Raw genomic sequence first — 27,973 nt, forward strand, 5'->3', positions numbered from 1 at the left:
CGTAACTATAGCACCGCAGCCCCCGCCACCGCGGGGGGGTGCTGTGCATGTGGGGGCGCAGGGGGCTGCGATGCTATAGTTACACCCACCCACCCCACCCCCCCCCTAATCCCCCGCAGACTTACCTATCTCGCTGGTCCCGGCGGCTCCGTTCTTCTGCTGAGGACCACCACAAAATGGCCGCCCCCATATTGCACACAGTTCAGTGAAACTGTCTGCTGTATGGGGGCGGCCATTTTGTGGTGGTCCTCAGCAGAAGAAGAACGAAGCAGCCGGGACCAGCGCGATAGGTAAGGCTGCAGGGGATTGGGGGGTTGCATGGGCGGCGGGGGATTGGGGGTGCGTGGCGGGGCGACCGGGGGGGGGGCGCCCCCCCTAACGACGGGGGGGGGCACCCAAAACTTAGTTACGCCACTGAGCTGCACTGTTGGTGTGCCTTGAGGTCCTGATCTATAGTATAGCAATTACCAAGAACAGTCCTGATGGGATGTAATTAGAATGATAAGAGTGTCTATGTCGACTTTGTACATGTTGAACATGCACTGTCGAATTATTAACTGTTCACCTAGCCTTTGTCAACTTTCTTCTTCAGAGTCCATGGTCTCTATAGGGTAAACTATGGGTTTGCATGGTGGAGACCAAGATCAGGCACCGAACAGCAAAGCTTGTGAGCCTCCCAGGATGCACTGGTTTCTTATCCCCTCATGTCGCTCCCTCTTTGTATACCATACAGTAATCTTAGACACACCATGCATCACACATAAAAAGCGTAGGACACGTGTTCAGAAGCGCAATACACACACACTGCACCATTTCTATAGTTTACTGTTCCATTTCCAAACTTTAGACTAAAAACATGAGATACATTTAAGCAAGACAAACATGTTTTATTATGATCGAGACAGTTGGAACATATTACAGCTTGTTTAAGCTTTTAGTTACATTGGTTGGTACAGTATTTAAAAGTTTGAAGCATGAACGGAAAATTTGTAAACAAAGTAATGATGTAAATAGTTATTTAAGCTGGAAAAAGAAGAAAATACACAATTGTAACATCTTTTGTCTGTAAACTGTAATCACAAGCTAGTCTCCAGTCTTTTTCTGTCCTTCTTGTATTCCCTCATGTAAGTCGTCACTCACTGTATCTGTTTGTTTTGTGCAACTATGATGCATGTCTGTCATTGTCCCCTGCCATGAAGGACCCAACAGGAGAATGCAGTGGTAGGGGCCCGTGCATAAGGGATGCGGTCAATTAACACACACACACACATATAGTATGTTTGTGGCCCGGCACTCTCCCTTTTTGGCCCTTTGAAAACAATTTGTGCAGGGAGATAGAACAAACTATGGCACTCTGATGAATTCTCAAAAATCAATGTATTCAAATATGCAGACCAACGTTTCGAGGCTGGCACGCCCCTTTCTCAAGGTAATAAAGTGATTCGATTTATTACCTTGACATAGGGACTTGCCAGTGCTGAAACGTTGGTCTGCATATTTCAATGCCATCGTTTGTTCTATCTCCCTGCACAAATTGTTTTAGCAGAGTAACAATGTATACATTTAGAGCAACTTCTGACATTAGAGTAAGCTCCTCAGACAGTGTGGGCCACCAGGGATTTCCCCTGTGCCTCTATTGACCAGTCTGACCCTGGCTGCCATTTTTTCCTAAGCATGCTTGGTCTGCATGTCATTATAATCTGTTTCTCCCTTCTGGCAACAATGAATTATTTTTATTAATTTTGAACTCATTGATTTTATCGTCTAACTCAAATAATCACCTTAATGTATGTGTTTAAAAAAGGCAAGGCTGTGATTTATTCATACAGTATTCATTATAAAGTTTATCATAAATGTTTCTATTACTAGGTTTTAGAAGATCAAATCACATTTAACATTAAACAGAATATTGGTATACAGGGTATCCGGACTTATGATACATTGACTCTAGGTCGACAGTCATAAGGTCGACAACTATTGGTCGCAGGTCAAAAGATCGACAGGGTCAAAAGGTCAACAGCCAAAATGGCGACTGTCAAAATTTCCTTAGTGTCAAAAGGTCGAGGTTTAAAATTTTTGTTTTGAGCCGACATGTGACAACATGTGGAATTTTTTGCCCTACCATCCACTACGGCATGGAGGGAGAATATATTAGTGTGCCAGGCACAGCGAGGCACCATGACCGATGCATGGAGAGTGCAGCGAGCCATCCAAGGGGATACTTATGAACACTCCATACCAATCTATGTCAACATAGACACCAAAAAAAAGGAAAAACTCATGTTGACCATTTGTACGTCAGCCTTTTGACCCTATTGACCTTTTGAATGTCGACCTTTTGACCCTGTCGACCTTTTGAACGTCATCCTATAGTGGTTGACCTTATGACTGTAGATCTAGACATTGTAGATCTAAAATACCATAACCGGTATACAGATAATGGATCACACAGTTTCTCGCACCACAGTATGTTGTATTCATCTAAATTACGTATATCTGCAAATGATACTCATTTAATTGATGTAGACATATCAACATCATAACATACGGCCTGATTCAGACCTGTTTGCTAGGCTGCATATAATTGCAGCCTTACAAATGGGTCAGCATCGCCTGCTGCTCCCCCAAACAACCCGCCCACACCGCACACGCTGCTACATCCCCCGATAGTATCCGAGGGGATGTGTAGAAGAACACATCCCCCTGCATGCAGCCGAAGGGGGAGAGATATCATCCGAACTGACTTTTATCCGAACTGACTTTTATTAACAGCAAAGATGGCCGAAAAGGGGGTGGGCACTGACATCATGTGACATCAGCTGCCAACCCAGAGCAGGCATTGACCAGTCTTTATTCCCAGCATTTTCATGGGGATGCCCATATAACGTAAGGCATTCCCCTGCACCAGGTCCCTGTCTACACCCTGCCCGTCCGAATGCCTCAGCAAGTATGTTACTCGCCAAAGGCATTTGTACAGGGGATCTGCACATGCGCAAATTCTCTCATGAGCATGTGCAGACTTAAATAATCGGAAATGGAGCAGAATTCAGCCCTGACCAATTGAACCTTAATCAGGCCAATATTTCCTTTGTTCTGTCTGCAATATGTATATGACATTTTCCATCGTGCTTTCAGGTATTGGTATTGGTTAATATGTATGAGATTGTTTGGAAAAACTCAAAGTATCAAAACGAAGTGTGCTTTATTCATTCCATTCAGAGATTCATATACATATTCCACAAATACTAAACTATTTAATCAAATTATTTAGTGTTTACTGAACATTGCAGATCTAAAGTGGTGGTGAATTTAACTGTTGAGAAATCTGAAGTGAAAACATGTGATACAAACAAACTACAGTAGCATGCTCGTGACTTACATAACAAGAGAACTGATTGCTTTCATACTTTCATAAAGCCTAAAATATCTCCTAATACATGGAAGTTTCCACTGCACGTGATCCCAGGTACTGTGCTGTTTTTTTTCATGATTTCTTCTTTTTTTCTACTAACCAGGGCTTAAAGTGGTCATGCAGAGGTGGGGGGAACTCATTCCTCTATGCCACCTCATTATCCCTCCCCCCCTTTCCTACCCCCATTAGGCAGAGACAGGGCCAGTGGTAGGGTTTTTGGTATCCCCCTGCAAACTAGAATTATTTTTCTCTGAGAATTACTGTGCAGGGCCAATGTGGAGGTTAAAATGTTCCACCTCACAAAAAAGGTAGTGGATCTCAGTTCCACACGTTCCCCCTCGCTCTAACCCCTGCTACTAACTTTAATGAAGATATTTTTTTAGGATGGGCAGCTAGAGAAATCTAAAGAGGAATAATAATTTGTACAGCACAGATGGCGGGATGTACTAAACTTTTGTGGTACATACCGCCACACATCGCTTTGGTACTAATCACAACATATGTGATTGGTATCACAAAGGACAGCTCCTCTGATTAGTTTCCCTTTGGGTTCTGGCCCCAGGAGTCCCTGCAGTGGCCGCTGGAGTTGTGAGTGGGATCTATTTGCATATCTCTTTAGAAGAATAGAGATTGAAGTCCATAGGCTTCTATAGGATTACACCAGCAAAATCTGGCATTACTCTGAACACCGAAGCCCTGGTGTCCTGAGCTTAGTAAACATGGGAAATGTGTTTGAAATCCGAAAAATTTTGCCTAATTTTCCTTTTATTAATCAGGCCCAGAGTGTCTCACAATAGTATGCCCAGTTCAGATTATTTCAAACATTAGTGCGCAAGTTCATATAATGCCAAACATTAGTGCACCTAGTTCATATTATGGCACACAATAGTCCTCTCAGCTCATATTATGCATTATGTCACATAACCATGCTGCTGTGCGATACAGCACATACAGTTTCAATTTGAGCTGTCACAAGTCACCAAATGTCATCACTATTTCCAGTTCTACTTGACTACTGGCACAGTCAAAAGCAAGTTATCATAGAGCATCTAATATATGTTAAATTAACTACACAAAGCAAAAGAAATGACAACCAAAAATGTCTGCACCACCAGTTATGCCCCTTGGGTCATATCTCGCTGCGCAGAAGGAGCTGTGGTGAAAAACAAGAAGGGAGGGGTCTTATCTCCAGCTACTGAGAAGTTTGGCCAAGTAGCATTACTTTACAATAGTGAAAACTGCCTGGGTCATAATGACCCCACCTTAATCTCACAATAGAGTTTATTATGCATTTATTCATTGTATTTTTTAATACCCTCTCTAGTGCTGCTCTCAAAACTGTTTAGATTAATGTCTCTTTTTACTTTTTCCAGTAAGGAGCTTCAAAATGTGATATAATAAACACATGATATAGCAAACATCATTGTTAATTCTCATAATAAATCAACTTTCCGTGATGTACAGGGGTGCTTGATGACTCACGATAGCTTGGATTCCGATGATCATTTCTCCGACATCAGAATCCAATTATCAGGACCCTGACAGTCACAATCCCAACTTACACAGGCTATTTTCCCCCGTGGGGGTCCACCAAGCCCACATCGTAAGTAAGTAAGTAAGTAAGTATAATTTATATAGCGCACTTTCTCCAGCAGGACTCAAGGCGCTTACAGACATTAAAAAACGGTACTTATGTAGTATCTGGGCTGCCGATTTCTAAATCGGGTCGGATCGGGAGATCGCATCGCATCGCATGCGACCATGCGATTCGATGCGATGCGATGCGATGCGATGACCCGATTTTTCCATAGGAATCAATGTTAAAATGGACTGAGTCCATTTTAACATGGAATTCAATGGGAAAAATGGGTCCTTTTCATACCCCTACTATCCAAGTGGGCATGGAGTTGGATATAAACCTGTGGCGAGCGTAGCGAGCCACCGAGCCCGAAGCGTGGCGAGCGAAGCGAGCCCCGCGAGGGGACGAATGCCGTCCCCTCGCGGGGCTCGCTTCGCTCGCCACGCTTCGGGCTCGGTGGCTCGCTACGCTCGCCACAGGTTTATATCCAACTCCATGCCCACTTGGATAGTAGGGGTATGAAAAGGACCCATTTTTCCATAGGAATCATTTTAACATTGATTCCTATGGAAAAATCGGGTCATCGCATCCGATATCGGATGCGATGCGATGCGATGCGATATCGCATCGCATCGCATCTGATTGTATGCCTTAACTTAAGGCATACAATCAAAAAATCGGCAGCCCAGATACTACATAAGTACCTAAAAAACAATGCACATAATACAGAGGATGTTGGTGGTACAGTAACAGACATGTCACAGACAAAAGAAACCCCTGAGCACACAGTAAGCATAATGCAGGAGTGGTGCAGCATTTTGGCTAATAACTTCCATGGGTTGTGTACTCCACCCTGACAAGGTACCAAGTGCGGCAGCCATTTTAGGCGCTCTGCGTAGGATTACCCAGGGTGAAATAGAATACCCCTAAAAGAAATTACCCAAAATGGATGATTTCAATGTATACTCAGGTCCATGTATTTTTCATCCCATTCACAAGTGCACCAGATGAGGCAGCCATGGTGGGCGCACTACGAAGGTTACACTGTAAGGGGCGAGCCATACAAGGACCCAATGCATACATTGGAAAGCAAATACTTCTGTAATAGTATAATAAACCCTGCACAGAAACATCCACGTGACCCACATCCTGCCCGCAGAGAATCCATCTGAGGCAACCAGCTTGGTGCACTGCATAGGTCAGTGCTGGCAGGGTGTGCAATCTGTGGAGGTACACAATACAGGAAAAGCACATGGCGAGGTAGATGTGTGCTGCAGGAGAGGAGGGGGGGGGGAGAGAAAAGACATGAACACACATTTGCAGGGGACTGACACTTTTACAAGGGATTGATTGGTGAAGTGTTGGTGCATAGGCTGGCCCTGCTGCTTCCCCTCACAGCTCCATGCTCATGATGAGGGGTAGGGCTGGGGGTAGTCCAGGTGTTTTTAGCCGTAGGGGTGGTGGGCCTGGTCCACTCATCGTGGCGAGTGCAGTGAGCCCGCAAGGGGCTTGAAAGTGCTCGACCCCTGTCAGGATCCTCACAGTGGTGATTTCCATAAATGAATGTCGGTCAGTGGATATTTTTCTGTCCATCAGTAATAGCGGGCTAAAATCCTATAGAATGAATTACTTGTTTTGTGTTCTCTTTATTTAAGCTGTCATTATTTATTAGACCTTAATATATAAAAGACTTAATATATAAAATACAGAGGTAAATATAAAATACAGAGGTGAAATGCACTCTGCATGGGTCTACAGTTAATTGGGGAGCTTTTATTACCAATATTGGATTTTCAGGTTCCCTACAAAGGAATGCAGGAAGGTAAATTAAATCAATGCGCATAAGATTTTTCCCCAGGTAAATAGAAAGGGGAAACGGTCATCTGTCAGACCACACTTAGGTCGACAGTCATTAGGTCGACCCCGGAAGGTCGACTGGCCCCAAGGTCGACAGGGTTAAAGGTCGACATGGGTCAAGGTCGACATGACTTAAGGTTGCGGTTCAACTCCAACTGTGTCCATGTCGACTGTGTCGACATTCGGGTAAAAAAACGGTTAAAAACTCACGTCGACCTAAACCCATGTCGACCTTGACCCATGTCGACCTTTAACCCTGTCGACCTTGGGGCCAGTCGACCTTCCGGGGTCGACCTAATGACTGTAGACCTAAGTCTGGTCTGACAGATGTACCGATTCCATAGAAAGAATGTATCTGACAGGAAATGTTATTTCTCTAAGAAAATACAGGTGTCCAGCGGCATGTCCTGACAATTGTCAATCTATATCTAATTGTCAATGACCAAAACAAAAACTGTATTGTAAAAGCATCCACGGACACAGCTATTGGCTTCATCATGGCTTCATCATGTCCAAAAAACAGGACAGACACACCACCGTTTTCTGGAACGATCCCCATCCAGGGGCAAACGCAGGATTTTCAGAAGGGGGTTTCCAGAAGGGCGGAGCAAAGCACGGAGACGGACACTTAGGTGACCCAGTATATGCCGGGTCAGTTAAAGTATTATAGATAGACCAAATGTATATAAATAATAATAATTATAAATATACATAACAGCAGTGTAGACCACTGTGCATAGCAATGTATTGGGGCCCCTACCTATCCTCCAGCGGTAGGGGTGGGGGGTGCTATGAGTGGAAGCTTTGATGTCCCGCGGGTGATCAACCGCTCAGCATGTAGGGCTCAGTAATTTCCACTAATTACCCCTTTACTGCACAGATGGTGGGAGATGAGGTGGGAGAAGGAGGCATTGGGCTGAATGAAGGTGCCCTGATACATAACTTCCAGGGTGGAAGAGGATGTTTAATACACAGAGGAGGGGTCTATAGTGGAGTGGGCTTATTATTCATAATTTTCTGGTGGGAGGACAGCTTGCATGACTGCAGATATCTCCAGTTCCTGGAACTAGATTTCTTAGCTTTTTTAATGGAATTAAAAACTAGAGAATCCCACCTACCAAATGGTACTGGGGACTAGACGATCAGAGTTCAGGAGGCAGAGCAATCCGCCAATGAGTATATAAAACTACATACCAGGTGTGTGGAGCTGGAGCAGTGGTACTTGTGTATTATAGCGGCGCCCATCGCATCGCATACCAAAAAGCATACGATGGTATACGATGCAACGCGATATCGCGCGATACTGTACAATGTCATACAATTTGAAAATTGTATGACATTGTACATGGCATACAATGCCACACAATGCGATGCAACACGTTTAAACATTGTATAAGCACCCTAATGGGTGCTTACAATGTGAAATGCACCCCCACGCCACCCCCCCCCCCCCCACTATAAACGTGAACCCGAAGCGTGGCGAGCACAGCGAGCCCGCGAGGGGCGGCGGTACGCGTCCTCCGACCTTTTCATACCCCCACTATCCACGTCGGTATGGAGTTGAGAATAGAAAGTGTGGCGAGAGCAGCGAGCCACCGAGCCCGAAGCGCGGCGAGCGGACGCGGATACCTGTGAAGCCCACGAGGGGACTCCGATACCTGTGAAGGTATCCGCGTGCGCTCGCCACGCTTCGGGCTCGGTGGCTCGCTGCGCTCGCCACACTTTCTATTCTCAACTCCACGCCGACGTGGATAGTGGGGGTATGAAAAGGTCGTAGGACGCGTACCGCCGCCCCTGGCGGGCTCGCTGCGCTCGCCACGCTTCGGGTTCACGTTTATAGTGGGGGGGGGGGGGTGGCGTGGGGGTGCATTTCACATTGTAAGCACCCTTTATGGTGCTTATACGATCTTTCATCGCATAGGGGGCAAAAATCGCGTCGCATCGCATGCCATGAAAACATCGCGCGATGCACATCGTGGGCGCCGCTATAATACACAAGTACCGGAGCAGTTACCAGCTGCTTGAAGGCTGATATCTCTGGTTCTGGGCACAGAAGGGACCAGCTTCTAGTATCCCTCAAAGGGGGAGAGTCCCAGCTTTTGGAATATACCCTCAGAAAAACTCTAAGTCAGACAGAAACTGAAATATCTGGAAGAGCAATTAGCAGACTTGGATGGGGACCACTGCTTTGAAGTCAGATATCTCCGGTTCCCCAGGGCCGATTTTTAAAATTCTTGTACCCATGGAAAGAGGGGACCCTCAGATTTCAGACTAGGGCCCTTAGATTCCTGGGGGCGTTCTGGGTACTCAGAACCCCCCCCCTGCATGCGCTACTGCCATCATTGCCCCCAAATGCCAGTAGAAGTGGCGTAAGTTCGTCCTAGACGCCCAGAGGCAAGATGAATGCTGGTGTATATATACAGTGTATATATACAGTGTATATATATATATATATATATATACTAGGTGATTCATCGCGCCCTACGGGCGCTCTTCACACCGGCGTAAGGGGCTACGCCCCTTAATTTGTGAACATTTGTATTGTGAGAAATATGGTTAGAATTGTATGAAAGATGCCCTGTATTGCAGCTTCTGGCAGTGGGTGAGGGTCCAGCGTGGCAGCACAGGAGTACCGGACGGTGGCCCTGAGTCAGTGTCTCCTCCTACTGGGTGGGAGTTAGGGTTCATGAGAGCAGGAGGCTGGGATATGAGGCATAATAGGGGTATGTGGGCAACACAGCGTCAGCGATTACCCAGTGGTGGAAGTTACGGTTCAGGAGAGCAGGAAGCTGGGTAGTGATAGGGGTGTGTGGGCATACGGGGGACTAAAGAGGGTGGTGGACACTGTGCAGCTTCTGCCAGTGGGTGAGGGTCCAGCGTGGCAGCACAGAAATACAGGAGTCAGTGTCTCCTCCGACAGGGTGGGAGTTAGGGTGCATGAGAGCAGGAGGCTGGGCGGTAAAGCATGATAGGGGAATGTGGGCAACACAGGGTGAGCGGGTCTCCACTGGCGGAAGTTACGGGGCAGGAGAACAGGAGGCAGGGCAGTGTCCTCCCACATTGATGGCAAAAGTATTCAACATCGGCCATAAACCATCGATTATTTGAAAATCATTGATGGTCGATGGGCATCCCTAGAACTGGGGGAGGGTGGGGGACAGTATGCAGCTCCCGGCAGTGGGTGAGCGTCTCCTCCCACTGGGAGGGAGTGAGCGTGCATGAGAGCAGGAGGCTGTATAATAGTGGTATGTGGGCAAGACATTGATAAAAGTTGTGGCGCTGGTGCAGAGAGCAGTGGGGAAACCTGCAGTGCGGCAGCCAGGGCCGGATTTCCCACCTAGGGGCGGTACCTGCTTGTGGTGGTACAGGATCCCCCATTGTCACGGGGGTACGTGAAATGCGGGAGCGGGGGCCGCGGTGGTCCGCTGGGGGGTGGAATTGCCGGAAGGGGGTCAGGGGGGTCTGCAAATTGCGGGAGGGGGGGTGGTGTGTGGGGATCCGCGGTTAGCGGGAGGGGGCGGGGGTCCGCAAATCGTGGGCGGGGGCGCGGGGGGGCTTGAATCGTGGGAAGGGGGGTCCGCTAATTGCGGGAGGGGGGTTGTCGGGGTTAGTGAATTGCGGGAGGGGGGGTTGCGGAGGTCCGTGAATTGCGGGAGGGGCGCGTGGGGTGCCGTGAGTCAAGGGGGGGTGGTGCGGGGGTCCGTGAATCACGGGAGGGGTCATGAATCGCAGGAGGCGGGGGTCGTGGGGGGGCTGCGAATCGCAGGAGGGGGGGTGTGGGGGGTTGCCGTGAATTGCATGAGGGGGGCGTGAATCAAGGGAGGGTGGGCGCAGGGGGGTGGTGCGGGGGTCCGTGAATCGTGGGAGGGGGCATGAATCGCGGGAGGGGGGGTCGTGGGGGGTTCCGAATCGTAGGAAGGGGGGTGTGGGGGATGCCGTGAATTGCGTGAGGGGGGCATGAATCGCGGGAGGGGGGGTCCCCGAATGTGTGAATTACGGGGCGGTTGCAAATCGCGAGAGGTGCCGAGGGGGCCCGCAAATCGCGGGAGGGGGGCGCTACGGGGGGTTTTGTGAATCGCGGGAGGGGGGGTCGTGGGGGTTGCGAATCGCAGGAAGGGGGGTGTGGGGGGTGCCGTGAATTGCGTGAGGGGGGCATGAATCGCGGGAGGTGGGGTCCCCGAATGTGTGAATTAGGGGGCGGTCGCAAATCACGAGAAGCGCCGAGGGGGCCCGCAAATCGCGGGAGGTGGGCGCTACGGGGGGTTCCGTGAATCGCGGGGGGGGGGCGGCGCGAATTGCGGGAGGGGGGGTCGCAAATCGCAGTAGGGGGGGTGCCGTGAATCGCGGGAGGGGGGGTCGCGGGGGGCCCTTTTAATGCCGGGAGGGGGGGTCGCAGGGGTCCCGCGAATCGCGGGAGGGGAGGATGCAGGGGTCCTGCGAATCGCGGGAGGGGGCTCGCGGGAGGGAGGGGTCGCTGGGGTCCCGCGATTCGCGGGAGGGTCGCGGGGGTCCCGCGTTTCGCGGGAGGGGGTGGTCGCGGAGGTCCAGCGAATCGCGGGAGGGGGTGATCGCGGGGGTCCCGCGAATCGCGGGAGGGGGGTCACGGGGTTCCCGCGAATTGCGGGAGGAGGGGTCGCGGGGGTCCCACGAATCACGGGAGGGGGAAAAGCAGGGTCCCGCGAATCGCGGGAGGGGGGGGTGCGGGGTCCCGCAAATCGCGGGAGGGGGGGTCGCGGGGGTCCCGCGAATCGCGGGGGTCCTGCGAATCGCGGGAGGGGGGTCGCAGGGGTCATGCAAATCGCGGGAGGGGGGTCGCAGGGGTCCTGGCAGAGGGTAGGGATGTGCAGGAGTAATGGTGGATGGTGGGCGTGTACTGTAGCCCTGGCTGGGCGGGGGGAGGTGATGTCAAGGGGGTGGAACGTTAGACACATGAAACTGTTCTACACAGGAACGTTCTCCACAGGGGTTTGAGTGACAGATCTGGCTAAATATATAAGAGATATATATATATATATATATATATATATATATATATATATATACATATATATGCCTTCTCAAATGAACAAACCTGAGTGCAGATGTAACTTGTGCAGAGAATTCGATTTGGGTGGGGTTTTATTTCAAAGTGAGATCTATATTGCAGTGTAAAGATAAAGCAGTTAATATTTTTCCTGCATAGAAATAAAATAACTCACCCAAATCTAATTCTCTCCCCCCCCCTGCAGTGCACATGGTTTTGTCCATTATAGAGTAAATTTGCCTTTGCATGTAATCCAGATTAAAACCCTATATTTTAAACAATTCTTTGGTGCAGAATAGAATAGAATAGAATCAACTTTATTGGCCATGTATGCTTTCGTACACTAGGAATTTTTTGTGGATTACAGTGCAGCATCAACCAGGGATGGAGGGGGGGGGGGATTACATACATAACATTAAGACATTACATGCGGGGAACAGGTGCCTGCCGAGGCAGCCATCAGCGGCGCCTAGGCAGCCATCAGCGGCGCCACTGGTCGTTGCATCAGCCACATGGGTAACATGGTTATCATACAGGGGTTATCATACAGGGGACACATACCCGCCAAGCTGCACAGTGCCTAGGCAGCCATCAGTGGTGCCACTGGTCACCACGACAGCCAGGTAGGTAACAGTTAAGCAGGGATAGTACAGTTATCACACAGGGAACACATACCCGCCAAGCTGCACAGCACCTAGGCAGCCATCAGCGGCACCATTGGTCATTGCAACAGCCAGGTAGGTAACAAATGTGCAGAGACAGTTCAGTTATAGGTTGCTATGCAGTGTACGAAACAGGGGAGGCACAGGGTTACATATGGGAGAAAAGGGCATGAGTTGGAGCTTGGGCCCTCCCTGGGCTGAGGCTACACTGATGCTGCCTTGGTGCAGGAGCCATACCTCCTCTAGTGGTTGTCCTTGATGACCAGGTGTTTTCCTTTGGGCCGACTGAGAAGGGATTGCCGCAAAATTCCACTGGGGGGTGCAGCACGGACTGGTGGGGCCATCCATTCCCTGTTTCGTCCATCCCCGCCCTCCCGGGAGTCCTCCAGGCCGAAGGGGGGGGGGGGCAGCAGCAACATTCGCCACTGGGGGCTGTGGCCTGTGCTGTGGGACGGTCCTGAGCAGGAAGCTGCCAGAGTGGTGTAGCGTGCTCGGTCCAGGTCAGCTTGTTGCACTGAAGGAGCAGCGGGGCTGGCCGTGGACAGCAGCCGGACCTCAGTGACACAAGGCACAACATGCTCCTGCTCTCCACCCTCCTTGCTGGGGGGAAACGGTGCTGTTTTACCGCCAGTGGGGGCCAGCACGTAGCCAGTGCTGCTTTCTCTGCCTCCCCAGCCATTCTCTCTACTTCTCAGGGGGCCAGGGATAAGGGCTCCGGGGGGTGGAAGCCGGGAGCTCCACATGAGTGCGACCATCCCTGGCCTCCACCGGATGTCGAATCATTTTACCAGCTGCCACATGGTTGAAATAAGATATTTAAATTTGTCATCTTCTTTGCATACCTCAGGGCCACTATTTTGGCTGGGAGAGCAAAAGAGAGATTGGTAATTACCATGTGTAGCGGATGCCTCCTGTAAGCAAGACCCACAGCAGACAGCCACGCAAAGCAACATACAAAAGTCAATATAGAAGTATGAAAGAAAATGTATCAGTCTTTCCTCCATGTTTTCTTTAGTACATAGACCCTCTTAGTGTGTAATTGGAACCAAAATACTGTATATTATATTTGCACATTTTTTTTTTACCCTAAAAGGACTAATTAACATAAGTTGAGCCCACACAAGTTTCTCATTAATTCTGCTTGTCTGAACGTGCAATAAAAGTGTCAGTCCCTCTTTAAATATAAATGATATATGTTACTTTTTACAACAGTAATTAACATCCCATGAAATATGCCTGGAATCTGCTCTTCCTGAAATGCATTTGTTTCTTTCTGAGGTTAGTGAACTCCTGACATGTTTTCATGATATGTGACATGTGTGAAGCTGACCCTTATAATGCCCAGACTTATTTACTATTACTGATGGCTGGAAGGAAGCAGTAATGAGCCTGAAGGGATATCCCTCGAAAAGGGAAGACTAAGCAGTCTATCTATACAGTATGTTAGTGTAACAGCTGGGAAAATGAGTATAATCATCATGGCATTTAAAAGGTGAAGTGCTATACATTAAATGTCAAATAATTTCCGCAACTCTCAAAAGTTGCTTCATTTACTTAATAAAGGGCTCATGGGCTCACTTTGGTGCTTCATCATTAGCTGCATTAATCCCTTTACCAAATGGCTTTTGCATTCATTTTAATTTACCATAGAGTTGTAGATACCTTTCATCAATTATATTGATCACAAGCTTGACAAACTCTGGTGCGTCGTCCACCTCTTGCTGACATATTGCAGTCAGCAGGATAACACACAATGGGGTTTATTCAGCAAGTAAAGAGTTCTATCGAAGATGGGATGTCGCCGTTTAAAAAAAAATATATATATATTTTCAATTGTTTTTACACTGCAGCCTGCATGGATCTGACTGATGCGTGCAGGCTTCAGCCAAATACGCTTGGAAAATTACGTTTATTTTCCAGGCGTATTTTACCGGCAATTAGTGGCCGCATCCCATTAATTGCAGGTAATTACCGGACGTATTTTCAATTCGGCCGCTTAGTAAATTAGGAATCACCATTCTTTTGAATAGTGATTCCTATTTGTATTCTGTGGATGGCGTATGCATTCATATTCCTAAATACGACTATGAAAGTTCCATGAATACGAATATGAATTGTTTTTTTTTTTGGCATAATAAATGACAAAAATATGAATACACCTTAATACGCCTAAAATTTTTCCTAATACGAATACAAATTTTTTAGGCGTATTTGCCTTAGTAAATTCCCCCCTTTATGTTTTGGCTTTGCAAATCCACCAACAAGGTGGGAATGAGGGGGAGCTGACCTGCTGCTCAGCACTCTGCAATCACGCCCTGAAATTGCCTAGTCCCCCCAGCAACATTACTGATCAGCATCTGCAGCACCCTGCCCCCCCCCCCCCCCTCACTCCCAACACTCCTCAGCACTTCAGCAACCATCACAATGCACTACACTATAGCACATTAAATCAATTTATTTGCCTGTTCTGATGCTGTAGTGCGACTGAAGTCACAGACCCGTGCTGCAAATGTGCAGTATCGCAACTTTGCTTTATGAGCCACTATGCCATAAACATCTGCATGAGGGCCATCATATTTTGCAATAAAAAAAAAACATATAGTGTGGCGAGTGCAGCGAGCCACCGAGCCCGAAGCTTGGCGAGCTCACGCGGATAACTTCACATGTATTCTGCGTCCGCTCGCTACGCTTCGGGTTTGGTGGCTCGCTGCACTCGCCACACTATATGAAATCTACTCCACGCCAACGTGGATAGTGGGGGTATGAAAAGGTCGGGAGGACGCATACCGCGTCCCCTCATGGGGCTCGCTGCGCTCGCCATGCTTCTGGATGGCGTGGATGATGGGGGTGTTTCAGGAATACATTCACACCTGCAAAATCATACACCTGAGACAGTAATGAAGACGTGTGTTAACTGTTAACTTGTTTTTTAGTTAAAGATAAAGATGAATGAGGAAAAAATTGATTACATGACAATACAATTAATTAGAAGAACAATAAAAGACAGAAAAAACAAGACAATCGAGGAAAAAGTCATTATTCAGGAACAACAGTGCCGTCATCAGCACTTGCAGAGGAAGCAGCTGCGGACGTGGATGCTGTCGACTCGACTTTTTCAGTATGGGGGAGCAGGGTCAGCACATGCAGAATTCGCTGAAAGGGGTCCTCCGCACCAATAGTCTTCCTCCAGATAAATTCCTGGAGGGATGAGTCCAGGTGATGACGCACGGTCCTCCTTTGGCGCTTATTCCGACACTTACAGGATCACTACAGCCTTTTTATGTTTTACATATGCACGCCGCTCTCTGGATCCACCAAGTGGAATCGATGATTTACCCTGGCGTGATGAAAGCCAGTCTGCTCTAGCTGGTCAGTCTGGTACGCCCTCCAGCAGTTGCTGTAGATCCTGGTCCCCGGGAGCACGTGCCTCTCGATGGCAGCCATGAGCATGCTGGCATCTCGCCTCTCGACTGCCGTCAAGAAACACTCTCCGATCTGTCTGGAGAATACCCCATACAGACAGAAAAGATGAATTGCTAGGGCATTAGGCGTCCGACATTGGCCTTTCGATGAACCAAAAAGGCTCTCATCAACTTCCACTATCGTGCCTGGGCCACCAATCTCCTGCTGAGGCTGCGATAGGAGGTCGACAGCACAGGCCTCCCACAGCAAACTGTTATACTGGACAGTGGTGGCCTGGGACACCGAGAGGTGGCTTTGGCAGAACCACACACTGGTCAGCTCCTCAGCCCAGCCAAATACACAATGCAGGAGGGTCACAAAGGTCAAGACAAGAGGCATCCTGCAAACCACTGAGCAGCCCTCAAAAAGATCTTTCTGCCACAGGCCCTGATATGGCAGCGCCACATCCGCTTGCTAACAGAGAACCTCATCGGGTGCCCATTGGGGCAGGTCTGGGTCTCAGGCAGGAAATGCTGCCCCTGCAGAAAAGACACTGCCTCCTCCTCACTCTAAGGCAGAGTGAATATAATCAGCCTCTCTGCAGCCATCTCTGTGATACAGTACATCTGCCTCTCACAAAATACAAGAGCTGACTGACTACATACAGTTACTAGGCAACATCTGCGCAGTCAAACATCTGCGCACTCATACAGTTACTAGGCAACATCTGCACGGTCAAGGCAGTCTGGCAAGCTGCAAAGATTCATAGCTAGAGCGGGCTCGTGCTGCTGCCACTGGAGCGTCTGAGACGCTCCTACGTATCACAAAGATGGAGTGCCTCTCCGCCGGCGCCCTCATGTTGCCCTCTCCACAGGAGAGACGATATCATGCGGACACAAGCGCTGTGTGAGAGGCGCTCACTTCACAGAAGGTCAGGAGTATCAGCGCTGGGCTGCATTGGAGGTGTCAGCGTAGCACGCTGCCGCCCTTAAACTAAACAACTAAGCAGCTGGCAAGCTGCCAGAATTCAAACAGTCGCAACGCTGATAGCTAAAACTAAACAAGTACCAAAAAAATCTGTTAAAGCTCAAATACTGCTGCGCTATATAAGAAACTGTAAATAAATAAATAATAAATAAATAAATACTGTATGTTATGGCCTCTGGTATTCATTTGATATTATAGGCTACATTTGGAACAGATGAAAATATTGGGAAATCAGTAGCAATGATTATTTTCTGCCCTCTGCGAACTTGGTTTCTAAGGATTAGTGCAAGAGAATGGTATGTCACCACAATGTGGTGTTTGAAATAAATAAGATTTACATGTGGCTATATTATGTTCTGAGTTCCCTTATTTTACGATCAGAGTAAGAACTTGTTGACCTGTGCACGATTACTAAGATTTTCCTTCTCTATACTATGATCAAAAGCATCTCATCAGCGTTATTTATAGCCAAAAATGCTATACCACATATATTTTAGAATGCATATTAGCCTACACAGAAGATAGAATATAATCATAATTAGGGACCCTTCCCTGCTTTGCACAGGTTCATGGCCGAGCACCGCATTCCTTCCTGCTTTATAAACTGTCGCGCGAGCTGAACCGGGAGCACACATAATAAACTTAATTCACTAAAACTGTTATTACTCGGTTCCCTTACGGGAGAAGACAATGGTTAATATATCTAAACCTCGAGAACTGCACTACACAATAGTGAAAACTGCACAAAAATGTGTCCAGCAGTTTTCAAATTACCGCGTTCAGAAAGACAGACGCACTTCGGATACTTTCTTTTATACTATGTAAGGATAATAGTACCAGAAGATGACATATAATGATAAAAAAAAAAAAGATAAAAAGAAGTCTTTTGACTTTCCAAAACTAGCGACTCAAGTCTAAATATTATTAATGTTTTAAGGAGCTGTGTACAACTTTATTGTAACTTTAACGTTTTTTGACTATATTTATTTTTGGCAATAGTGATATTCAGGGTTGGGGAACATACCTATGACAGACTAACGGAAGGACAATTATATGTGCTGTGTAAAATGCATTAAGATTTATTGCCATCACCATTATCATCATCCTCTTCACCATCAGACTAGTTGTAAATTGCCAAATTTGCAGTGCCAGACAGTCAGTGAATATTGACAACCCATAGAAATGCAAATTACAATTATATAATTATACAGTGAAATAACCAGATGTAAATGTACAAGTACAGACTCCTTAAGTACATGTTATAACAGTACAAGATGTCCCTTCTGGAATCACAGTAGTAGTTTTAATCACTTCCCGTGCTATCAATAATATGTATATATATATATATATATATATATATATATATATATATATATATATATATATATATATATTTATATCATCAACACTTTTGCATCATAGTTTTTAATCAAATTAGTGTACAGTATGAAGGTACAGAGACAAAAATACCTGCATTTTCTCTTACAGGAATTGGCTGTAACTCATACCCCTTTCACACTGCACTTTTAAAACGGTATATTGCCATTTTTTTTCCATTTTAAAACGTTTAAGGCTGCAATGTGAAGGTGCCAGAGTTGATTTACCGGTTAAAGTTAACTGGTATTTCAACACGTTTAAAAAGCAGAGTCCTACCCGTTTCAAACCCGTTTTTTAGGCAGTGTAAATGGCTCTATTTATATGGCTTGAAACATGTCCCTTGGGGGTTAAACAGGTTGAATGTGTGAATGGTATTAAATGCTTTTTAAAACGGTTTTCACCTTCAATGTGAAAGGTCTTAATGTTCAGACCCGTTTTAAAGTCCCATTTAAGAATACAGGGTCAATACCCGTTTCTGCAATATGAAAGCAGTATTAAAGTGCCTGCTTGATTGAAAACATACTAAAGAAATAGGGATGTAGTGCCTGACTGGCAGAGAGGCTCTTCATCTGACGGGGACGTGGGAGCGTGTCTCACATGCAAGTGTGTCCCCTTCACACGGCAGCGGGGAGCGGATATCCTGCCCGTCTCTTCTTCAGGGAGATTGGCAGGGTTAGTGAGGGGTGCTGGCAGCTAGGGGGGAGCAGCAGGGAGCATGTGGGGGGGGGGGGGAGCGGTGGGCTTTGTCAGAACAGAGATATGTCAATACAATGATTTCAATATTGTCCTCTAATATAATCAGAATGCAGAAGCAATCATTTCCTATGAAAGATGGAGTTTGATAAACCCACTGAGTATTAATCTGAACAGCAAGATACAAGAATTGTAAAGCGCAACGAAATACACTGCGCTATATAAGAAACTGTAAATAAATAAGGTTCAGAAGTAGTTGTCAAAGGAACATATTTCAAACGAACACTGAAAAGTTGTCAAAATATTAGTGTTGCTTCTGCCTTTTCACACACTGATGTAAGTAACATACTTTGCCAGTGTGTAATGTAGGAGCAAGTACTTATGTGACAAAAAGTCAGTCCCTTCATTGGAATATAGCAACATTTTAATTTCACAATATATCTGAACATCATTGTCCATCAGATACAGTTTTTTTTGCCAGTCTTAAGTAATGAATATTAGAATGTATTAGTTATAATGCAGTCCTCCACGTGTTCTCGACAGGTGGCACACAGGTGTTTTCTATATCTTGATGCTGAGAAGCATTTTATCTAGTGAATCAGTCTAAGATGCTCCATAGTGTATGTTTAGAATTCTGGCCCCTATATTGAGTTAATACATATTCTCTTTACTTTTCCTCTTTCTCCTATATGGACCAATATTTTCCTTTCTGCATATTTCTGTATACATACACTTACATGATAGATGTGCCACTTTTCACCTATCCTTTTTGTGTTAGCCTTAAAGCTATTAGCAGTAGTCCTATGTAATTATTCTGCTTTTTGAAGGATCCTGGTGGCAAGGGAGGGAGCATTATATTCTGGCGATATTTCAATGATATTTTGACCTTTGCACAGTCTGCTCTCTTCATGTACAACTCAAACTGCATTCTAAATGGATATTGTTTTACAAACCCAATTAAAGAGGTTTTGTTACATACTCCCTCAGCATTAGTACCTGACACTTTTTGCTTAATTTACAGGGAAATCCTTTCTTTCCACCTTTCTTTTCCCTCTTGTCTCCTTTCCTCCTCTACTTATTTTTACTGTATGCCCTACTACTCTTATTTATATGTGTTTTAGGCTTTGTAATCCTTACACCTTCAATCCTCACATTACCTTGTAACTATTATTATTATTATTATTATTATTATTATTATTATTATCACTTTCATTTATTTTCATAATCATGATATTTACTACTGGCCCTGATTTTTATTTTTTTTGCTATTTTGTTATATACTTTTATCCTCTTGCTTTTAGCCTTTTGAATTACCTGTTTTTATTTTGTTTATACTTGTATGCATTTACTATATAACAAAAGGGATTTTTGTAAAAAGTCAGTCTTATTTCTGCAGATTATGTGAGAGTTGGACAGTCTGGGCTCATTATTATTACAACCAGCTACCAGATTGGGCAGCGTAGACCAAATCTTTATTAGAGGTGTAGGTGACAAGAAAAATTTGGCATGACCATTCCATTACTGAAAGCAATTGGACTCAATCAGACCCTTCAAAGCTGTGTAGGTCTTAGTAATTAACAACACTGCCTTCCCATTTGTGTCTGTATAATGGTCATACAGTAGGCATAAATACATACTGTAAGTCTCTTTGTCAATTATAACAAACAAGTAAGCACAAAAACCCATCAGCCCAGCATACATTAGAAATGATCAAAACACGCTCCTAGACCAACATTGCAAACATTTAAAATAATAAATACTAAATAATAATAATCTACTTCTATCTTTCTGTCTGTCTTTCAATACAAATCCACAGTTTACAAGCAAAGATTGTGAAAATTTACATACGAGCGGATTAAAACACGACCGAGGTAACAAAAAAATTGTGAAATCTAATTTAATTACGGTATATTTTTAATTAATTAAAATACACAATTTTTGCTGCATGCTCATTCCGATTACCAAGATCAGCGATCACACCCACTGATACAAGCCTATCACAATTTATGCTCAGTGCGACTCATACTGATTCACTGATTGCTGATAATCTCTGAACTGAGCAAAATTCAGGGTTCCAACTATCTGTCTGTCTGCCTGTCTGTCCGCCTGTCTGTCCGCCTCTCTGTCTGCCTGTCTGTCTATCCAGTGGCGTAACTACAGAGGGTACAGGGGATGCAACTGCTATGGGGCCCGCCTGCCCAGCATTTTAGGGGGGGCCCGGGTCCAGCAGGTCATCCCCTGCACCCTCTTAAATGTTCCATGCCAGCTTTGAGTACTGTGCGATTGTGCGCTGTAGACTGCAGACTCAGAGAGGGAGCCTGAAGCAGCGCTTGAAGTGGGGCGGGGCATACTGACATCTCCCGCCCGAGTCGCTCCACACTTCAAACGGCCAGCAGCACTGGGACTCGGCCTTGATATTCACCATCAGTGATGGCTCTGCCGCTGTGACAGGCAACGGAAGCTGTTCTATACAACCCAAAACACTAAGCTCCTACTTCATACAAATATTCATAAATCAATACATATACTCCAGATGGCGATACATAATCACAATTGGTGCAATACTTCTCAATTTGAAGAGAGATTTAATTAAGTAAAAGCACTCACAAACAAGATAAAACAATAAAGCATGTTAACAATCCAACATGGCATATGGTCTACGTCAGAAATGCACACTTACTGTAACGCGTTTCAGACATACAAGTGTCCTTCGTCAGACTCTGTAGAGCCCAGCAGTATATGCCATATTGTATTGTTAACATGCTTTATTGTTTTATCTTGTTTGTGAGTGCTTTTACTTAATTAGATCTCTCTTCAAATTGAGAAGTATTGCACCAATTGTTTCCATTCCATTCTTTCTCCAACCAAAACCTCCTCATTAAATATGACTGAGATTGGGAGTTTGGTTTGGAGTCTGTTACAGATTCGATTGAAGTGGTTCTTATACCCTGGAAAGCCAAGCAGTATTTGCCATTGTGGAAACCTATTTTGCCATATATTCATCTATATTTGTGAGTGCCTTATAGAAAATAAAAATTTTTTTGTTGTTTCAGAAATATTGCACCAATCGTCTTCTTTTGTCTTTTCTCCAAATACCCTGCTCGGAAAAACAATTCCGTGCAATTGAAAGGGGTATTGGAGAAATCTTCTTTACAGATTACTACACTGTGGAATCTGGGATCATTGTTATATATTGGACTTCCGCCATCTGGAGTTTTGTATTGATTTATGAATATTTGTATGAAATAGGAGCTTAGCGCTTTAGGTTCTATAGAATTTTTTCTACATGTGTTTTCTTGGTGTTGGCTGACAACCTCACTTTTATACAAACCTGAGCTGCACATTCTTCTATTTAGCGCTTTAGTTCTGGAATAATTCTGTTGGAGAGCCAACGGAAGCTGCACAGTGGAGCCGCACTCAGAGGCCCTGTGGGTCCAGTGATTGTCAGCTGCAGAGTTCCAGCAGAAGATGTCCGGATACAACTCCGGGACCCGCAGTGAGTGCATTGTGTGTATGTGGCAGTAGGTGCATTCAGTGAATGACACAGTAAGTAAAGTCTATGTGTAACAGTGTGTGCATGCTGTGTGTGTGTAACAGTGTGTGCGTGCTGTGTGTGTAACAGCTTTAGGGAGACGGGCTGGGTTAGGGGGATGGCGGGGTGGTGAGGGGCACCGGGGGAGGCGGCAGGGGAGGCGGGGGGTCCCGGGACAAGGTCCGTTGCCACGGGGCGCGCAAGGGTCTCATGCGCACATGCACCCCTGGCGGGAGCCAGCCGCTGGCAGGGCTGGCGATAGAAACACCAGCCCTGCAAAGTTAAGGCCGGCTCCATCAGTAAATATAGTTAATTTTTTATCAATTAAAAAACACAATTTTTTAAGTACACTTAAATGTATTTTACAACATTACTCTGTAATGACTGCAGCAAATTACACCAAACTTGGTACACATATTACTTACAATCTGAGAACAAAGACTGCGGGTAACACACCCCTATCACCCCTAAAGGTGGGATATCAGCACAGAATATATCAGGACACAGTACAACTCCAGAATGGCTCGAACAATTTACACCAAACTTGGTACACATATAATTTACAATCTGGGAACAAAAACTGTGGGGGTAAGATACCCCTAACACCCCTAACACCCCTAGGGGTGAGGCAGCACCGAGTATGTCAGCAGACAGCATAACTCCAGAATGGCTGAAGCAAATTACCCGAAACTTGGTACATATAAGACTTCCTATCTGTGAATAAACACTGTGGGGGTAACACACCACTAGGGCTGTGGTAGCAGCACAGAGTATTTCAGCATACAGCTTACCTTTGTAATGAATGGTGCAATTTACACTAAATTACAATCTGTGAACAAATACTCTGTGGGTAACACACCCATAGCACCCCTAGGGGTGGGGCACCAGCACAGACTATGGGGTTCTTCTGATTCACTTGAAAAGGCACAATAACTCTCTAATGGACAAAACCATATGCACTGCAGGTGGGGCTGATGTAACATGTGCAGAGAGAGTTAGATTTGGGTGGGGGGTGTTCTTCAAACTGATATCTAAATTGCAGTATAAATATAAAGCAGCCTAAAGCAGTATTTACTCTGCACAGAAACATTAAATCACCAAAATCTAACTCTCTCTGCACATGTTACATCAGCACCACCTGCAGTGCACATGGTTTTGTCCATTAGAGTGATTGTGCCTTTCCGAGTGAATCAGAATAACCCCCTATATCAGGACATGCATGATACGTCAGTAATGACAGGGTAGAATGTGACAAGGACAGTGACATGACGCGATGAGGGGAATGGAGACAGCACAAACCCACACAATGAGAGTTATAAAATGGCAGTAGCAGGGTCTCCCAGCAGCACAGAGTATATCAGGAGGTGCATAATGTGCTGCGATTTAACGTAAATTAACGAAGCAACTAATATTATTTATACTGTGTGTTTAATATTTACATTTATTTTGTATACAAACATTCTTAAAATCCAAGGCAACACCATGTACTCCAGCTAATAATAATAATAATAATAATAATAATAATAATAATAATAATAAAATAATGTTCTTCTGAATAGAAAAAATAAATTGTCAACCTGCAGCTCTACTGATTTGTTGAACTAAATGTCCAGTCTGGAGCTTATATTATATTTCTGTGACAGATGAAGGATCACATGATTCCTTAGTAGTCAATACAGTACTGCTTTAGCAGTTCGAGTCTTTACAGCAGGCATTGAATTATATGAAGAACTAATGTCTTAAAGATATGTACAGGTCGAGTATCCCGTATCCGAATATCCGTTATCCGAATTATTCCGAAATACGGACATTCCAGAAAGTGAAAATTATTTTTTTTTTTGCTAAAAACTCACTGGGGACATATGTAACAGCATCACTGGGGACATGATATGTAACTGGCACTATATATGTGCAAGACAATGATTGCTTGGCATTCAAATTCATTGCTGAGATAGTACACACATTTTGTTTCACGTTTTGAAACCTTGTTTTTTGAACAATTAAAATATGTTTGTGTGTATTTTATGTGGTAATAAAATATATTTGTGTGTATATTATGTGTTTATACAGCATAAATGCAAGATACTTCAAAATACATCATTGAAATATTAAAATATTCCGAAATACGGAATAATCCGTTATCCAAAATTCTCCTGGTCCCGAGCATTTTGGATACGGGATACTCAACCTGTATTAATATAAAAAGGAACACAATTGTGTTTTAATAGTGTCATTAATGTATACTGTACATTTACAAAAAATAAATAAATAACAAAATACAGTCCAGAAATGCAATCCATGGCTCTCCAGGTGTTGATAAACTATAAATCTCAGTTTAAGAATTGGCCCTAGACATTGTCAGCATTTATGAATATAAAAATGGGATTACAATTAGAGTTTTTCAAATCATTTTCAGAATAGTTCTTAAAGTACTGCAGCTCATGGGATCTACAGTACGCACAAGTTAAATCCCTTCGCAAGCTGTAAAGATTTAGGCCTCTCCGAGCAGGTGGGAGAAAATCTCTGTGGAATCTGTGCAAACAAGCCCAACTAGTTCAAAGTTGTCAAACCACCCCATCTTAATCAAAGCTGGATTTTATTATTTTCGATTTTAGAACATTGCTAATACATATTTTTATTATGTAAGACTACGTGGCTCACAACTTTAACTATAAGATCAAAAGTTTGGAAATAAATCATCTAAGTTTCATACTTCTTTGATTACAAAATAATTGGCAGACTCTTATTTTTTTGGCGTTTGTAAACAGGTCTAACCAGAGAAATGGACCTGCCAAAATAATTGTTTGGATTTTGTACTTGTTATTCATGTATGAGTATTATTTACATTTATGGTTTTAAAATGTAAAACATACAACTAATATTTAATGCATTAAGGGACTAATTCAGGCCCGTTCGCTATGGGCCAAATTAGCCCCGTCTCCGATGGTTGGAGTTTGCATCTGTGCAAACCCTCGGAATGAACGGCTTCGGCAACTTTCACACTTTCCGCCCCATAGTGGGCGAAATGGGGGCGGGTATGGGGCTGGAGCAGGGGAACGCCCAGTATTTTATGGGCATATCCATAAAAATGCTGGGGGTTCTCCTGCACAGGCATGATGATGCCTGCTTTGGGCGGGCATCACATGACGTCAGTGCCTGCCCCAAATTCACCCATCTTCGGCCAAGACTGACTATTAACAATAATAAATGGATGTGGAGAACACATCCACTCGCATGCAAATCCAGGGATTTTTGCAGCGCCGGGACATTCGGCTGGGCCTTCAGGTTTTGGGTTCTAATGGGTTTTGCCAAAACACCCCCTCAATGTTTTGGGTTCTGATTTTTTTTTAAAAAGCATAAAAACTGCTAAAATCGCTGAATTTTTGTTTTTGTTCCTACACTATTATTAACCTCAATAACATTCATTTCCACTCATTTTCAGTCTATTCTAAACACCTCACACCTCACAATATTGTTTTTAGGGCAAAAGGTTGCACCGAGATAGCTGTATAACTATGCTAAGCCACACAAGTGTGCGTCACAAACACGTGGCTCATCTAGGAGTGGCACTGCAGCGGCAGACAGGATGGCAGTTTGAAAAACTGGGCACCAAAAAGCATCAGTTTAACACTCAATAAGCCCCCTATTTGGCTTAATTGTACAATATGTGTAGCCAAGGAGCAGTGGGTGATTCATGCAGCACTGAGATCTGCTACGAGCTACCAACAGAACGTCAGTGATTGTTCTTATCAGTTTAGCACCCAATAAGCCCCCTATCTGGCTTGATCGAGTTTACCACCAGTCACGGAGCAGTGCAGCACTGAGTTGTTCTGCGAGTGTGTATCTGTTTTTGTCAGTTTTATACCCAATAAGACCCCTATCTGGCTTGATCGTGTTTACCACCAACCGAGAAGCAGTGGGCGATTCATGCAGCTTACATATCAATGACTCTCAGCAGTGGGATTATTCAGCTCTGTGATTATTACCACTTGTCTCGCAATACATTGCCGAAGGAAGAAGTGGAGCACAAACATGTATGTGATTAAAGACGAGTCCACTTACCTTACATATCAATGACTCTCAGCAGTGGGATAAATGAATGGTGATGCAAGATGGAATTGTCCTTGAGCCCTCCCACCCACCCGTATGTTGCGGAAATAGGACATGCACACTTTAACCAACCAGACATTTCAGTGACAGGGCCTACAAAACTGTGGCTGAAATGATTGGTTTGTTTGGGCCCCCGCACAAAAAAAGCAATTCATATCTCCCTGTATCAACTGGCTCTACAGAGACAAGATGTCATCGTCACTCATCATCCTCCTCCTCTGATTCCTCGCCCCCTTCGGGTGTGTACGTCCTCATCATCACAGATTATCAATTTGACCCCCTGGACTCCACAATGACAGGTCCCTTTATAATCTCTGGAGGCAATTTCTGGTCTTCATTGAATAATTGATTATTCATTTTTATGAACATCATCTTCTCCACATTTTCCGGAAGCAACCTCCTTCGCCAATCACTGACCAGGTTCCCCGCTGCACTAAAAACTCTTTCGGAGTACACACTGGAGGGGGGACAACTCAGGTAAAATAGAGCCAGTTTGTACAGGGGCTTCCAAACTGCCTTTTTTTCCTGCCAGTACAGGTAAGGACTGTCTGACATGTCTACTTGGATGCTGTTACTAAAGTAATCCTCCACCATTTTTTTCAATGGTGAAAGCATGACAGTAGACATGTCATCAATCATTGGCAGGTCCTTTAGTCCGGACCAGATGTCCAAACTCCCTCCTGCCTGCCCTGCATCCCCGCCAGTGCGTTGTATGGGAAATCGCAGCTGTTTCCTTGCAGGCACAGGTGTGGGAGAAAATGAAGGAGGAGCTTTGGCCATTTCACGGTCCCTTCAGATGACAATATCCTGACCAGCAGGTCTTTGCACCTTTGTAGATACACAAGACACAACATAGACTTTAAACCACAGATCGTGGCCAGAATGTATTCCTCTCACTTTAACAGACCGACCACCCTCGTATCCTAGCAAAGCATATGGAGGGCTTCATCCACAGCTACTGTACATGCTTTGCGGAGTCGCAACACTTTAGCTCCTCCTTCACTTTCTCCAGCTGTTTCTGCAACAGCCTGATCAGGGGAATCACCTGACTCAAGCTTGCAGTGTTGGAACTGACTTCACGTGTGGCAAGTTCAAATGGCTGGAGAACCTTGCACAACACGGAAATCAGCCTCCACTGCGCTTGAGTCAGGTGCAGCCCTGCTCCTCTGCCTATGTCGTAGGTGGCCGTGTAGGCTTGAATGGCCTTTTGCTGCTCCTCCATCCTCTTCAGCATATAGAGGGTGGAGATCCAGCGTGTCACCACCTCTTGTTTAAGCTGATGGCAGGGCAGGTTGAGGAGTTTTTGCTGCTGCTCCAGCCTTTGGCAGGCAGTGGTAGA

The sequence above is a fragment of the Crinia signifera genome, chromosome 2, assembly GCF_055691185.1.
Source record: "Crinia signifera chromosome 2, ASM5569118v1, whole genome shotgun sequence".
In the NCBI taxonomy this organism is placed as follows: Eukaryota; Metazoa; Chordata; class Amphibia; order Anura; family Myobatrachidae; genus Crinia; species Crinia signifera.